This window comes from Rhineura floridana, chromosome 4, assembly GCF_030035675.1.
Source record: "Rhineura floridana isolate rRhiFlo1 chromosome 4, rRhiFlo1.hap2, whole genome shotgun sequence".
In the NCBI taxonomy this organism is placed as follows: domain Eukaryota; kingdom Metazoa; phylum Chordata; class Lepidosauria; order Squamata; family Rhineuridae; genus Rhineura; species Rhineura floridana.
The window spans coordinates 50,148,825-50,165,269 of record NC_084483.1 but is presented as its reverse complement, the minus strand read 5'-3'; positions in this window follow the sequence as shown (position 1 = coordinate 50,165,269).

Genomic DNA, 16,445 nt, shown 5'->3' with positions numbered 1-16,445 from the left:
ATTGAAGTCTATTGAGTTCAGTGGATCTACTCTTGAGTAGGACTGACGCTGACTATCACCCTCTATGTTTACATTTCTTTTTCTATAAGTTTAAAATGCATTTATTGATTTCATTAAATTTCAAAGAGTTTATCTGGAATACTTGAGGCTGTAGTCTTGGATTTTATAACCCTGAAGCAAAATAGCCTTTACAAAGATCAGTGCAAAACAAAGAAACACCAAATAATTAAATGTTCTATTTATGTCCATCGTTTCTGGACTCCAAAAGGAACATTCCGATGGCAACCACAATCGTAAATTCAGAAATAGTATTATGCTTTTTGCCATTTAGCTTAAACCACATAAATTTTAAGAAAAAATAAAAATTTGAATGAACATTTTATATTATTCATACTTTTGGACCAAACACACATTAGTGATGCAACCAGAAGCTTATGTTGGAATTGGATTATTATGCATTCTTTTTTTTACAGGGGTGAGTGTTTAAAAATAACATACTACAGTGGTCAAGATACTTTTTAATCCAATTGTTTCAAACATAATGCACACATGGAATATATATGTGGTTATTCCATGGCATAGGCACAATCTAGCCAAAGTTAAGTAGTTTTAGGTAAGTCTCATTGAAATCAATGAGACTTCTGAGTACACATATTTAGAGTTGTGCTGTGAAGTCCCATTGATTCCAATGGAATATGAAGTTAATGCATGCTTAATACTACAATCCTATTTATGCCTACACAGAAATAAGCCACACTGACTTCAATGGAACTTACTCCTAGGTTAGTGTGTATAGGATTGCAGCCTTAATCTGTTTCACTACAATTACTGGAACATTATAACTTGATTGAAAATGGAAATGGACTGCCTTCAACTTGATTCTGACTTATGAATAGGATTTTCATGGTAAGCGGTATTCAGAGGTGGTTTACCATTGCCTTCCTCTGAGGCTGAGAGGCAGTGACTGGCCCAAGGTCACCCAGTGAGCTTCATGGCTATGTGGGGATTCGAACCCTGGTCTCTCAGGTCATAGTGCAACACTCTAACCACTGCGTCACACTGGCTCTCTTATAACTTGATTAGCTTTGGTTAAATCACAACCATAGACTGTAAATGTTCTTGCTTAGCAAGTGAAGGGTTTAGAAGTATTTTACTTATTTGTAGCTCCAAAGGCAGCTAACATATGAGCCATAAATAAAATTTTAATAGATAAAAGCAATCAGCACATATCACACTCCATTAAAATGATTTATTTTTATTTATTAGCTGCTTTCCACAAAAAGCCTCAAAGCAATTTTCAGAGTTAAGGATCCCATACAAAAGTTTTCAAGCCAATGCAAAGCACTATGATGAATAGACAATAAAAACAAATCCCTCCATCCCCCAAACATTGGCTAAAATTTAAGAAAAAGGCAACATTTTGATAGGTTTCCTTAAAAATCACCAGAGATGGAATCTGATGGGGAGGGGTGAAGGATTGAATCATATCACTTTTGTGCTTCAGACAGCACAGTAAGAGAAGCTATGGCTTACTGGGACTGTGCGAACACGAAGATTCACAGAGAAGAGCTTGTAGCTGCTTTGCTTTTCACTGGTCCTATTTGCTCCCACACTGCACTGAGCTAAGTCAAGGTTTTGGCTTAGTAGAGGAACATAGGAAGCTGCCATATATTGAATCAGACCATTGGTCCATCTAGCTCAGTACCATCTAAAGAGACTGGCAGTTGCTCTCCAGGGTTTCAGGCAGGGTTCTCAGCCAGCTCCACCCAGATATGCCAGGGATTGAACCACAGACCTTCTGCATGCAAAGTAGATGCTTTACAACTTAGCTACAGACCTTCCATATTGTCCAAACCAGGCCTTGTGGTTAAACTCTCTCCGAACTGTACGGTGGTGCAGGAGCAAAAAGGAATGCAGAGGAACAAACTACCTGGAAGCTCCTATCTAGGAGCCCACCCATTTGTGCGGTCCTAGTAACCATGGTTTAGCCTACCATTGTCATGAGGGCCAGGTTCAATAAGATCTCATCTTCTTCTGAAGTGGATTAACTGACCTTGCTGTGGTATCCCAAACCTTTGTCACCAAATATGCTTTGATGAGTAGTAGACAAGGCCAAAATGTTGCCATGGAGGCTTGTTTCTTATTTTTATCCTATTACTGGAATTGGAAAGCTCAGTGCAAACTCATGGGCTGATGTTCCGTCAAGAAATGTCTCTGATTTTTTTGTTTTCTTCCCAATACTATTAACACATTCTATTACCTCAATAGCTAATAAGCTCTGCAAAATTCTTTAATATCCATTTTGGAACCAGAGGGGTGGCAACCCAAAACACCATAGCTGATTTTTTAAAATTATTATTTCCTTGGCCCTGCCATGAGCTGCTATGTGGTCTTTGGCAGGCTATTTTAAGACAGCATAGTCCACGGAAAAAGAAAAACAAGACTTTGGTGGTGTATGGGGACATATTCTTACAATGCAATCCTAAACATGTTTGCTCAGAAGTTTCGTCCGTCTGAGTTCAATGGGACTTACTCCCTAAATAAGTGGACTGGGGCCTTAAACATGAAGGGTTCAATCCAAGACTTTGCTTTCTGCAAACAGAAGGACTTCTTCTGTCCATCAAAGGTTTTGGATCCACCAGCAGAGAAATCCTCCTGGCAAAACTGTGGGAGAAGCAAGTATGTCCGCCCCTCCCCCATGGTCTGTCCCCCATTTTTCTAGCTAGTCAGATAGTGCATGTGAGTGCTGGCCTCATGACTCTATAACAGGGATGGAGAGAAATTTGATTCAGTTCATGTTTCAAGCACCTTAATAGGCCTAGATAAAGAGCTGGGTTTTAGGAGAAAACAGTAGCGTAATGCCAAATGCAGAAGTGTAGGGTCCCTTCATGATAGCCACAGCCCTATTTTTGCTGCTGGGTTGAGAATGAGATCCTTGTTAATGCCTTCTCCCACAACAACAGACATCCCTAGGAGCCAATCAGCATGAAAGAGGAGTGTGTTAGCTACTGAAAGAGTCTTCTCAGTGGCTGACCTTTTCACTCTGATTGGCTCCAATCAGCAGGAAAGAACAAGGAAGCATGTTAGAAGACTCGTCTCGGTGGCTAATACACTCCCATTTCATGCTGATTGGCTGATAAGATGATAGAGACATAAGGACCCTGCTGGGACCCTGCTCCCCAAAAAGTAAGGTGTCTAAGACCCCCCCCCCAAGCCCCTGGATGACTACACCCCTGGGAGAAAAGTACCAAAACAATCATAAAGATAGGTCACAAATCAAATGGCAACTGGCCTCATTATATCAGCTCTTTCTGGTAAGCAGGCCCTTCTAGGATTCCAGCTCTTATCAGTCCCAACCAGCATGGTCAGTGGTCAGGGATAATGGGAGTCACGGCCTATTAGCATCTGGAGAGCTGCAGGTCCCCTTTCCCTGCCTAAGAATCATTTTCTTATATATGCACTTGCCTAACCATTAAGGTGAACCTTAGAGGCCCTGTTCTGTATTCTTCTTGCCATTGAAGGTGTGGTGGGGAGATATGAAGGGCAGGGTCTTTTTGGTTGTGGTGTTGGGACTCTGAAACACTCTCCCAAGGGAGGTCTGTTTGGTGTTGGCTCTATTTGCCTTAGGACCATTTTTCTTTTGACCCTTGTCTCTCTTTCCGAAAGTTCAATCTTACTGAAGTATTTGAACTCTTTTCCTGGATTATTCTGTTTTGCTGGTAATTTTGTTGCTTTTATGTTAAATTGACTTTGATCCAAATCTTTTCCATGAACACTACAGAGTTCTGTTCATGGGAGAGATTTTCCTGTCTCCCATTCTTCCTGAAGCCCTCACCATCTTCTAGCTCCTGAGGGTTGGGGAACACTCAGAAACATTGTGGGATATGGTAAAGGAAGCCGCAGATGGAAGGGGGTTCGGTGGACCCACCCCACCCTGCCCCACCCTGTGTGAATAGTGAGCACTTTAGGATCCAAGCCAGTGTATTTATTTCAGATGTTCTTTCAGATAGAAGAATGGTTTGAGTACAATACAATAAATGACACAGAATGACACAGAGATGATTATCCAGCATAAAAATACTCTGAAAATCTCTGATTTCCACTCATACAGCTGTGGAGGTAAAACATGAAAACCTGTGGGCAGTGCCTGATGAGAGATCAGAGGCTGAATGTGGTGTGAGCCCTGTTGCCCAAGGGCTGAGATTAAGGGCTTTGTATGACAATACTTCCTTCCCCTGCGCCATGCCCCACAACAATGCTATCCTTGGGGGAGAATCCATGGTAGAGCATAAGCCTGCCAGGTAGTTGCTGTCGGTAAAGGGAGGAGCAATTTTTCATCTCTCCTCTCAATGACTCCATCGTGGCTTTGGGGGGCAGTTTTGGGGTCGTGGGGGAAACAAGGCGGCTTGGGATCCTGTGGATCCACAGTTACCCCAACATGACCCCGTCATACACTGTACCCCCCCGTTACCTACACCAGAAAAACTTTCTGAAGGAGTACTGGGAGGCCTCCAACAGTGTAGGTGTTGACCTCTGCCATAGGAGGTGTGGTGGACAGATACGAAGGGCAGGGGCTTTTGGGCTGTGGTGCCGGGACTCTGAAACACCTATGAACTCACTCTCTGCCAGTGGAGGGGCACTTGCACCACTTCTAAGAAAGCTCAACCAGCCTTTGGCTGTAGGATTGTAGCCTAACTGGGGAAGGATAATAACTATGCTGGCATCCCGCACGCGGAATGCTATTGTATCAACAGCTGTATGGTTCCTGAAGATCTAGTTCACTATATGTTTATTTGTCCCTTATATCATCTCCCAAGAGAGAAGTTCATAGCTCCTTTTATAAGTTTGAATGAGGGGATCCCCTTCGATCAACTAGTAATTAGTTTATTGTCGGCCTCACAAAAGCACATTATAATCTCTGTAGCCAACTTTGCATTGGCCGCGAAAAAGATAAGAGCAGCACTTGTTAAAACTGTCCAAATTTGTATGGAGTCTTGCCTACGTTTTACGGTTTTAAATATTTATCCTGTATATATGATTTTAACCTTGTTTGTTTTATATTTCCCCTTTCCCTGTCTATGTTGTACCGGCTTATTGGCTATATGCAATAAAATTTATTTACTAATTTACTTACAGTGGCTTAGCATCCGCTTTGCGGGCAGAAGGTCCCAGGGTCAATCCCCGGCATCTCCAGGTATTGCTGGGAGACACTTCTGCCTGGCACCCTGAGGAGACACCACCCATAAGTATTGATATTACTGAATTAGATGGTGCAATGGTAAATGGTCTGACTCGCAAAAAGACAGCTTCCTATGTAAGAAAAACAAGCAATATGTCATGAGGATTATTTTAATGAGGATGGGGATTCTGTGAGGAAAACCCTGTAACTATTCAGAATTGGCATCTATATATCCAGAGACAGAGCCAAATAGTCACCAACAGTATGAACAAACTCTCATTTTTACCAAAATCCTCTTTGTAGGTTTCACCATCTTTTCCGTTGGTAACAATGTGGCACCAGTTTTGCTTTGCCACTTTCCTAAATGTTAAATAAATACATAAGCATTAATTTATGAGAGTAGTTATTCACTTGGCCCCTTAAAGAGCAAATTATGAAGAAAAAGCTCTCTCTGAGTGCTAGGAAATTTCTGGCATCTAAGAATACGGTCTGGATGGCTGGACAAGAAATCAGAAGAATCCCAGCCTAACCCTATCTAATATCTTTCTTGGAAATGGGCAGGAATAGCAAACGTTCCTAAGTGTTCTGTTTTTTTTTTTTAATGAAAGCCAAAGAAGACTTTTTATACATGCTTCCAGTAGCTCCATATTTGTTTTTCAGAAAAATGGGAGAGGGCAATAATTGAGAATACCATAAGTATACCAACAATGTCAGAATTTATATCAGATGTAAAACAGACTGCTTTGATATTTCTAACATTCTAAAACAAAACAAAACACTACTTGATCCTTTACTCAGCTGAAGCTGCTTAATGTCTGTAGTAGCTCCATAATGATAGGTCTCTATGAACATATTGTGCAGGAGCAAGGCTGCACACACACAATACGTTTAAAGCACATCCCCCCATCAAGAATCCTGGGAACTGTTGTTTGTTAAGGTACTGGGAATTGTAGCTCCATGGGGGGAAACTACCATCCCCAGGATTTTTTGGCGGGAGGGGATGTGCTTTGAATGTATGCTGCTGATGAATTTCTATAAGCCATTGGCTGTAGCAAGAGTGAAAGCCAGTCATAAAACAAAGAACTACACCATTGCAAAAATACAAATATAAGAATACTATTTATATTGGAACCAAAATTACATTAATATACCTAAAATAGAGTCATGAAGGCATACAAACTACAACAATGATCTCTAATGCAGGCATGCTTGAGGAATTTGATTTTTGCCAGTTCCAATACAAACTGACCTAACCTGCCCCTCTTGGACTAATGTGCAGCAATCAATCAAATTTAGCATTTCTCTGAATGCTGAGACATAGTTCTTGGCTTTAAAAATGTTAAAACATGTTGAGAATTATGTAGTTTGCTTCAGATAAACATCTATACAGACTGGGACAGTCCAACAGAGAAATAACACAAATCCTCAACAGAATGAGTTCTATAAAACCATAGATGATGTTCTAGGCTTCTTATGACAACCTTCCAGAACTGTTGTGTGCATTATTTATCATTTAGTGCTGTAAAGGTCATCTTAATGGATGAGAGAACAACTTGGAAAGATAGTTCTACAAGTTATGAGTGTCTTTGATAAATTTATACCAAGGTGTGAGTTCTATAGAAAAGGTAGTCTCGCTGAAGCATACAAACTATGAGACTCATAATAATTAAGGTGCAACTCAATTCTTTTTCTATGCACATGAGACAATACAGGCTCTAACCTGTGTGCCATGAAGATCCTTTCAACTTCAAGGCACCTTCTAGAGGGAGAAGATGCATAACATCTCTATCATAAATACATTCTTCAGTCTATAATATTAAAAAAGGGCTGTAATCCTACGCACATTAAAGTTGAGGTTTACATCTGAGTGAACATGCATAGGATTGATGTATAAGTTTCCATTTATGCAACACTACCAATTGAGATGACTGTCTATGAATTACTTAACTTGGCCTTATTTCTATTCACTTAATGCAAATTGGTTTAAAAGACAGTATGCTAGCTTAGATTTATCAGTTCTGCTGCCAACCTCACAACTGAAAATCCTTTATTATGAGCATTCTTTTTAGGAAAGGACACTCAGTCTCAAGATTTATCATTTTGCTACCAAAACATTGACAATAATAGTGTGGTAAAACTAAAGCAATTGAAATTGCTGAAGTTTGAAGGCTGATTCACATGTTTTCTGATATATTGTGATGCACAGTTGTACTACATACCCAGCACCACAGAGAGCACATGAGGTTTGCTTCTCTTTGCATGCAGCACATGACATCTTTGCTAGAAATATAGGCATGCTGCAAAACATCCAGACAACCATTCCACCAGGGACTGAAATGCAACAACACACCTGGAAATATGACCAGAGTTTGTAAGAGCTGCCCCAAGGGATGCTGCAAAAGCTGTCTTCTGGTCTGTGAGAGACCTGATGCGGCACAAATTCTTGAGATCTACCTTGTCAAGAATCCATTGCTCTGAGCTACTGCTTGTCCTGGTCTAAGCATGCAGTATTTTAAAATGGCAGAGTGGATTGTCCCACTTCAGCCTGCTAGTGGAGATGTCACTTTCATATGTCTCCTCAAAGCAAACATCCCTTGCTAGTCAATGTAATGGACTAATTTTACAGTTGCATGGAAGTGTTCATTTTTTAAAAACAGAGAGCATTAGATACCTTCCTACAGTCCGAAGCAGTGCCATTCATTCTACCACCTTAGCATTTTATTATTTAATTTCCCTTGTTCTGTGTTATTCTGCAGCGTATGTGGTCCAGGTCTTCATTTCTCATTATTCTGATCATGTATTACAAACTTATTTTAATCAGAACAGTACAACTGCACACAGAGGGTGACATCCAACCATGTCTGTCAGTCAGCAGAATGGACTTTTGCTTGTGGTACAGGATTTCCCCTTCCTCTTCTCCTCCTTACAGCTTGCCACACAGCCCCCAAATCTGATCCAGAGGGTTAGAGGACCATCTGGAGCAGATTTGGGGGGCACAGGAGGTTGCAACAGGGAGGTGAGGAAGGAGCAAGTGCCATTGTGTAAGTGGAAGTCTGCTCACACATTGTTGGATATCCCCCAGAATCCTTCCTTGTTATCTGTTTTTGCTAAACTCTCATTGCCTTCACCACCAACTGAATGGCAGTAGATCCTGCATGTATGAAGTGTCCTGGCTATGCCAGAATGCTGTATTTTTCACTCTTGAGACCAAACCATTTTCATGGGCTTCTTTGGAATAAAGTCTCTGGCAAATAGATAATGGGACTGATATCAGTCCCTCTGCTAATGGAAGGCATCCATCAGTAGAATGGTGAGGCAAATTTTGGTGGTTTCCCCTTCCTCCAAAAAACTGCTCTAATGGATTGGGGAACCCTCCAGAGCAGACAAAGGGACATGGGAGGCTGCAAGGGGCAAGGAGAATAATAAAAAATGACCCCCGTTTCTTCCATCAATGGGGGAACACCAGTTAGATACCACCCAATGTATATAAGGAATGTGTTGCAAAATTCTTAGAAGTCCCATCTTGAATCTTCTTGAACATTAGTTCCTATATCTCAAACATTGATGACAAACTTTTGCTGGTAGCAGAAAACATACACCAACTGTATTGCCAATTTGTCAGGTAAAGAAATATTGAGACTGGAAGAAACTTGGCTTCAATTTCCAGGAGAAATATTTGAATCTGTTACCATTTATAGAAGCATAACAAAATGTTCTTCCATGTAAAATCCTTTAAACGAATATTTCAACAAATTATTATCAGTTATGGTGTCCTGGGGGCTTTAAGGTATAAGATGCTGACAAATTAAAATGCATTTTACATCGTTATTATGATGGTAGGAATAATTTTCTGGGAACTAGTGATTTTGGGAGGAAGTATTTAATGAAATCAACAAGATTACCAATCAATCCCTTCATTTAGACCCATCTCTGGCTCTGCTACTTATAGCTGATGAAGCCAACAATAAAATCATACACAACACTTTGATAAACTTTCTTCTTATAGCAGCACGACTGGTGATAGCTGCTTCCTGGAAAACACTTGACCCACATATGATTCATAAATGGTATCAGGAAATATGGAAATTAGCACTTATGGAAAAACTAACACATAGCTCAAAAGCAATGAGACAAGGAACAGATGCAGACAAGTACTATGAACAATGGTATAGCTTTATTGTTTTTTTAGTCAAAGTGATGGGGCTTGCAAGCCTCCAACCTCGCATGGTCAGATTTGGCGGTCCACATTGGGACAATTATCTGGAAAACAATTCAGGACAATAACCATTTAATATATGCTTACCTCCCTAGAGCATTATAGGTACAACTCCTTTTGTCAATTGCACTATTTTCTCTCGTTGTATAAGTTATTCTTGTTTTGTATTCTGTTCTACCCAAACCCAATAAAAACATTATTAAATATATATATATATGCCCGAAAGAGAAAACCATTTCATTTGTGAGGTTCTTAAGTTGTGAAATAGAGTCTATGTAGTTTTCCACTGAAAGTTAATGTAACACTGTGTATTGGCTTTTTCCCATTTCTCATCTCACATTTATTGAAACAGGAATGATATTTATATAACAGTTTTAAATTTACAAAGTACTTTACCACTTGTGACTCCTTTGACAGGATCCAATGGTATGGAAGCTTTTTGGAGGGTGGGGAAGAGAGGACAGACAGAAAGACAAGAAATCAAATAATTTACTGCCCATGCAAAATAATCTCTTTCATTCACACATGGACCATTTTGGAAACTTCAGCGGGCTTCTGGGGCAGAGAAGTGGCCACAGTTAGCGGCAGCTTCTGGAGTTTGTGTCATGATATATTTCTTTTAAGAGACAAGAAATAAAAATGAAACAACCATAGCCTAGATGTCATCACATGCTTTTGATGTGCCTACTGCAATTAGACAAAATGTTAGCACATTTACTACTAAGAGATAAAATGTGAAGCGTCTTCAATTTATGGCATTGCTAAAGTTTTCTATGGAAAATATTCATGTACCACAATGAAGCTAAAAGGGAAAAAATAGATTTATTGCTTAAAGATGTTCTCTTTCAGACTTTGAAGGAGAACTTGGAGGATAATACCAGTATTTTATACTTGATGTGGATTTGTGGAACACAGGAGTTTCCAAGTGTTCCATGGAGAGAATGTTGTTTACTCTTCTTCTGCAGGGAGCACCAAGAATCCCAGGAGGAATAACAGAATGAAACTTCTTTATAGGAGGAACATTGGAACTATTTCAACATAAAGACTGTTAATTTCACTTCCAAACCCCATCTGGACTAATCTTGCCCATTGTGTTTAATTCAAAGACTTGAACGCACTTCCGTCCAAAGCCTTAGGAAGATTTAATAATACTTATCATTTATAGTTATATTATTCAGCATTTCTATAGAACTTTTCTTAAATATGCAAACAATTTGTGTGCATTAATTCAGAAATTCTTATAACAACCACATAGCGGGTTAGCTTTATTTGCATATTATAGACCAGAGATGGTTAAACTGTGGCCCTTCAGATTTTGTTGGACTGGGATTCCCATGATCCCTGACCACCTGGGAACTGTAGCTCTGTGAAGGGAATAGGGGTCTCCTAACAACTCTCAGCAGCCTTAACAAATGACAGTCCCAGGATTCTTTGGGGGAAGCCATGACTATTTCAAGTGATATGGTATTGCTTTAAATGTACAGGGTAGATGGTGCCTAGACATCTCTAGGCTCTAGGGCGTGGCTTGCCAACATGGCACTCACAGGTGCACATGCACCCAACAGAGGTCTTCCCTGGTGCCCCATGGGGTCCCATTGCCCACCACACCCTCCAGTGAAATTAGTCTTGAAAGAAGCCTTCTATTGTAGTCAATTGTTAATTGCTGCAGGGGAGATGGGATGGGGAGAGTGACTGAGCATGGTTTTGGCATGTGCATGCATGTGAGCATAGTTGCAGAGATTGCATAATGCCCACAACAGTTTCTCCAGTTTGCCAATGCACCCATGGATCCAAAAAGATTGGAAACCCCTGCTCTCGTGCAAGAGTGGGGAAGCTGTGGGCCTCAATGTTGCAAAAATGCTGTTCGTTTCCCTGGTAGGCTTACTCTGATTTACCACCAAGAACGAGATGTTAGTCAGACGAGGGTTACCCAAGTTTTACTCTGCAGAATAGAGACACACTCACCGCTTATGCGTAAAGTGAGCTGCCTCCCATAGTCCTGAACAGGCCTTGTTTTATAACATCTCAATGATGCTATATGACAATAAAAAGTTACAAGCAAGCAGTTTAGTAAAACGAAACTTAAAGATATGTCATCACCTTTTGGGTATCTGCCAATTACATCTGCATAGACAAGATACATCAGAATTCCCAGTCTTATCTTAGTACATTGCAATCTGTTCTTTGAGACCTTCAAAGTAGCTGTACTGTAGTTCCATTATGCACACAATCTGGATTTTCTCAACATCAAGATGTTGCTGGACTCCAACTCTCACCAGCCCCAACCAACAATGATGGGAGTTGTAGTCTAGTAAAATCTGGTGGGCCACAGCATTCTCACCCCTGCTCTAGTGTGCTGATGTTACCACTGACGTGTGGCAGGGTTTGGGAAGATTTGTGGCTTGGCCCACAAAAGTCAGTATTCCAACATAGAGAGTAAGTATGGCACAGTGAATAGCAGGTTGGATCTTGACAAGAAAAACTGGGTTCTAATCCCTATTCAGCAGTAATGTTCATCTATACACATTTAGCTGGGAGAAAGTCTACTGAAATCACTGAGATGTACTTCTGAGTAACTATATGTAGATTTGCATGGTTAGTAGTTTATGAAAAGGCATGCTCTCTCAGCCTGGCATACATACATCGTAGGGCTCTGGTTAAGAAAAAACCATGTAATAAGATAATGCTGTGAATGCTGTTCTCAAGAATGGTGGGAGTACAAATGTGTTAAATAAAAATGTTTACTAGCTTGCCCAACTAACATATATGTGCCACATTGACAGGCTGAGAAAGAATGGGGAACAAACACTCTTCTGTTTTTGTTCTGTGTACCAGCATCTTGCTACAAAGCAAATAGCTATTTACATATGAAGCCTGCATGTATCTACATTCTGCAAGGTGCAAATGGGGCCCTCCCCACTGATGATGTGCATTTATATGGGGATGGAGGCAGAGCTCGATTCATGCTTTGCAGCATACATGGCAACATCCAGGTTCTCTGAGGCTGCAAACAGTTTCACAGAACAAATTAGCTACCGCACCCCACCCCAGCTGCTCTTTATAATGACAGTGATCAATATATACTGAGAAGGATTCTGTCTGTGTGGAAAGGCTGCTAAGGTGTGCCAGTCACCATTAAGGATGGATGGATCTGTTCATTTTGGTTCTCTCCGTTTCCCATTTTTCCAATCTTAAATTCAGTTCTTCACATTTCTGTAGCGATTTGTGATTTTTTCAAAACAAATCCTCATGCATTTCTCCTAATAAACATGTTCTTGTGTGCAGTTTTGACTAATGTACACATACTGTATTTGCAAGCAATTTTCCTTAATAAAATGCATTTTGTATGTTATTTTCATGAATATATTCATTTTTATGCACACTGTCCCCTGATATATGCAAACACTGTTTGGGGGAGAACTGTATCACAAAATGCAGCTAAATGCAATTTCAGAAGGACGGCTGTGTTCCAGTTCTCAAATTGTTTCAGAAAGTGCAAATTTGATAGATTTGCCTCTACATGCAAACTGAATTTCTCCCCCACCCGTTTGCTGATGCCATCAGTAGAGTCCCGACAACTAAGGGAAATTTTGGTCAAGTTTAATGCACAATGTGGGACCAGATGGACTGTGTCAAGTACACTGTTGTCTACAGAAGGCACTAGGCACCCTCCAAATTCCATGCAATATGGCCTCCACAGGATCTTCTGCAGAATTCTCTTGGAAGGGTTCACTCATCTCCAATTTCATTTTGACAAGTTTTTCTGTGTTTTTTCGTTTCTAATTGTTCAAACATATTGATAAAAAGCTAGAACGATGCTTGAACACATATTGTTCCAAGAATGTTAAATTCCAGGAATTGTCTCGTACTCTGCCAAATTATTTGTGCAGTGTGTTGAATTGGGGGAAAAAATGCAGCTGAGACAAAATTAAGCAGCTTCTGTGTGCAGTTCATCTTGAGGGGTTCTCACTTGAAACCTCCACACTGATAGGACTGCCACATGTCCTGGTGGGTCAAAAGCATCTTGTTGCTAAGGTCCTTGCTTTTGGAAACTTACTTTTTCTGTCTAATGTTAAAACATGACACTCCTTGTTGTAAACAGGCAAAGAAAAACTGGAAACTCCTATGCTAAGAGCCATTTTTATAGCTTTAAGGTATATATTCAAGATGCACCTCAGCTAGACTTCAGCTTGGTTATATAGGGCATATTTTTAATTATCCTGCCACAAAAAATATCCTGCCACAATGGTCAGTTGACAAAAAAATTGAGTTGGTTGAAAGATTTTCATCTGCGGAATATTGTTTTTTGTTCCCTGGCCTTTTGGAGGCTTTAAGCCAAGTGCTTTGAGTGATGCAATATGCAGTGCTTTGGATGCCCCGTCAAATTGTTATTAGAACTGGAAAGGCAAAGTAATGCTATTAGGTGTTATTGTACATAGTTGTGGAAGGGAATGCCATCATTGAACAGAAAGGCACACATTTATGAAGCTCTTTTGGGAATGAATGCAGAAAAAAAAAGAAAAAAGTTCCTGAGCATCTAAATGTTAAGAAAACATTTAATATGTTGGTGCTATAACCTGAGGCACATTCAGCACCCACAGTGTGTACTATGTGTTGAAATGGATGTATTTGAAGCAAAGTTATCCTTGCCTCCCTTGCCTCACCTACTATATACATATAAAGGATTGCAAGCAAACTGAAGAGCTTTGACTCTGAATGGATCTACGTGGACTGTAAAACTACTTGAGACTTGTCAAATGCAAAGGCATTTTTGTCAGTATGATTCATCAGTGATGTTTTTAAGCATCCATAAACCCACACTTGGAAATTAATACTTGTTTCATTGAGACAGCCATTTAAGAAATCATATACAAGTTTCCTTGGAATTCACATGGGGACAGTACAAGAGAAGGCTCCTGGGAAGAATATCATTAGGGATGATGGGAGCTGGAGGGCCACAGGTTCCCCATCCTTTGCGATATACCCTTCTGTGGGAGTAAGTCCCATTGAACTCATTGGGGCTTATATCTGAGTAGAGTAAACGTGCATAGGATTGCAGTGTAAATGTAAAGGATTTATCTACTGTAGTGTCCAGGGCAGTTACATGGAACATTATTTGGCATCTATTCAGTACAAGAGCTTTCATTTTTGTCTCTGTAACTGTCACTGAGTGGCACCATATAAAATCTTTGCTCTAGGATGGCCAGATGCCAAAGAAGATCAGACTTCTGCACCTTTAATAGTTCTATAGAAGAGGGAATTTTAACAGGTATCAAAAGCTCCAACTATGAAAGATGCAGGAGCCCTGTCCTCTTTTTCACCTGTCACCCTACTTGCTTGCAACCAGTTTTATTGACAGAAGTTGCCAGGCCAAAGCAAGCAGTCTATGCTGCATATGTTATTGCACAGAAGTTTTATACAATGCCTGCTTTTGCAATGGAGAATCTTTCAGGAGTAGCAAGGGGGAGTCCAACCTAGATCTATCATTCAGCCAGAGAAGCTTGCTTCCCTCCTCCCTGCCTGAAAGGCTACTCTGTTCCAACTGCTGTTGCCCTCGGACTGGAAAAGCAAGCGGAAATAACACTCTGGCACCATCTGCTAGCCAAAGGAACAACAGTCATCCATTGCTATTCAAGGAAGAATAGCAATGTGATCAGCCTGGTGCACAATAGATGAAATGCCTATTTATAGCTCATAGCTTTGTTTTGGCCTTGAAGAACTGATATCCCTCCTCTCCGTTTTCCCTCCATCTCCTCTTTCCTTCTGTGTCCTGTCTTTTTAGTTGCTCTTTTATATTTGTATTTGTAAGTCTGATGGGAGGACCTCTCTCTCTCATTAATGTGAGCTGCTTTGGGAGACAACAATCATCTCAAAAGTGGGATAAAATACAAACAAATATTACAGTTTCATATAAAAATAAGATTAAAGATGATTGATCTTAGGGTTACCGGATGTCTGGTTTTGGGCCTAATGCTCCGGCTTTTGGGGGACCTCTCCGGGTCTCCAGGTGAGTCAGCTTAATCTCCGGACTCTCAGCTTCATTTAAAAAAAAAAAAAAAATTAAGTTTCTAGGTGGTCTGGTTCTTGAGATATACATCAGCCACCCCTACTGCCTCTTATATGAGATGATCTCTTTGCTGGCTGCTCTAACCTGTCCTTTCAGGTTTGTAGTCAGAAAGTGAAGTCAGGGTTATGATTGACAAGGGATTTCTGGGCCTCAAGGCAGTCCTTAGACTTCGTTGCAAAGGTAGAAGACTATTGTTTTTTCCTGTGTAAGTACCAAGTCTTTTTTTCTCTTGTGTTCACAAGTCAAAACAAGTTTAAATTTTCATGGGCAGTTGAAGATGGCAGTGAATTCAATAGGACTTACTTTTGAGTAGACATGGTTAGGATTGTGCTGTAAATTAATGGGACTTTTCAGTGAACATAGTAAAGAACTGTATTTGTGTTGTAAATCTTTCTCACCCCCTCCATTCCTGTTTTTTAAAGCAATTTGGCAAGGTTTGCATAGATATCGCTGCTTTTATTATGTAGGAAACTAATACTGATTTTCCCCCCAAAAATGTTCTGCAATGACCAATTCATTTGGACAATAAACTATTATAGGGGGTGTATTTATTTTTACACCTCCAGTGGGTGTATATGGAGTCTTCCCAACAACCCTATGAGGTAGGATTGCTAATTGGAAACCAAGGCAGCTCACAACAAGAAATAAATCCCTTTAAAATCCAATAACCATAAAAACAAGTATAAACACTTCCAAAATAGCTTAAAGTAGCATGACTCTGAATTTTGGGTTGGGTGAGTTTTCCTTATCACTTGAGGCTGTAGTTCTGTGCACACTTCCATGTTTTGTTTGAGTAAGCCCCGACTTGCTTCTGAGTAAACAAACATAGGATTGCACTACAAATATCTTTACAGGTTGTGAAAATAATAAACATTTTTGACAGTCATGCTTATATAAATATTTCTTCATTTAAAGCACATGACTTCCCCTAAAGAATCCTGGGAAGTGTAGTTTCCCCCTCACAGTTATAGTTCCCACCACCC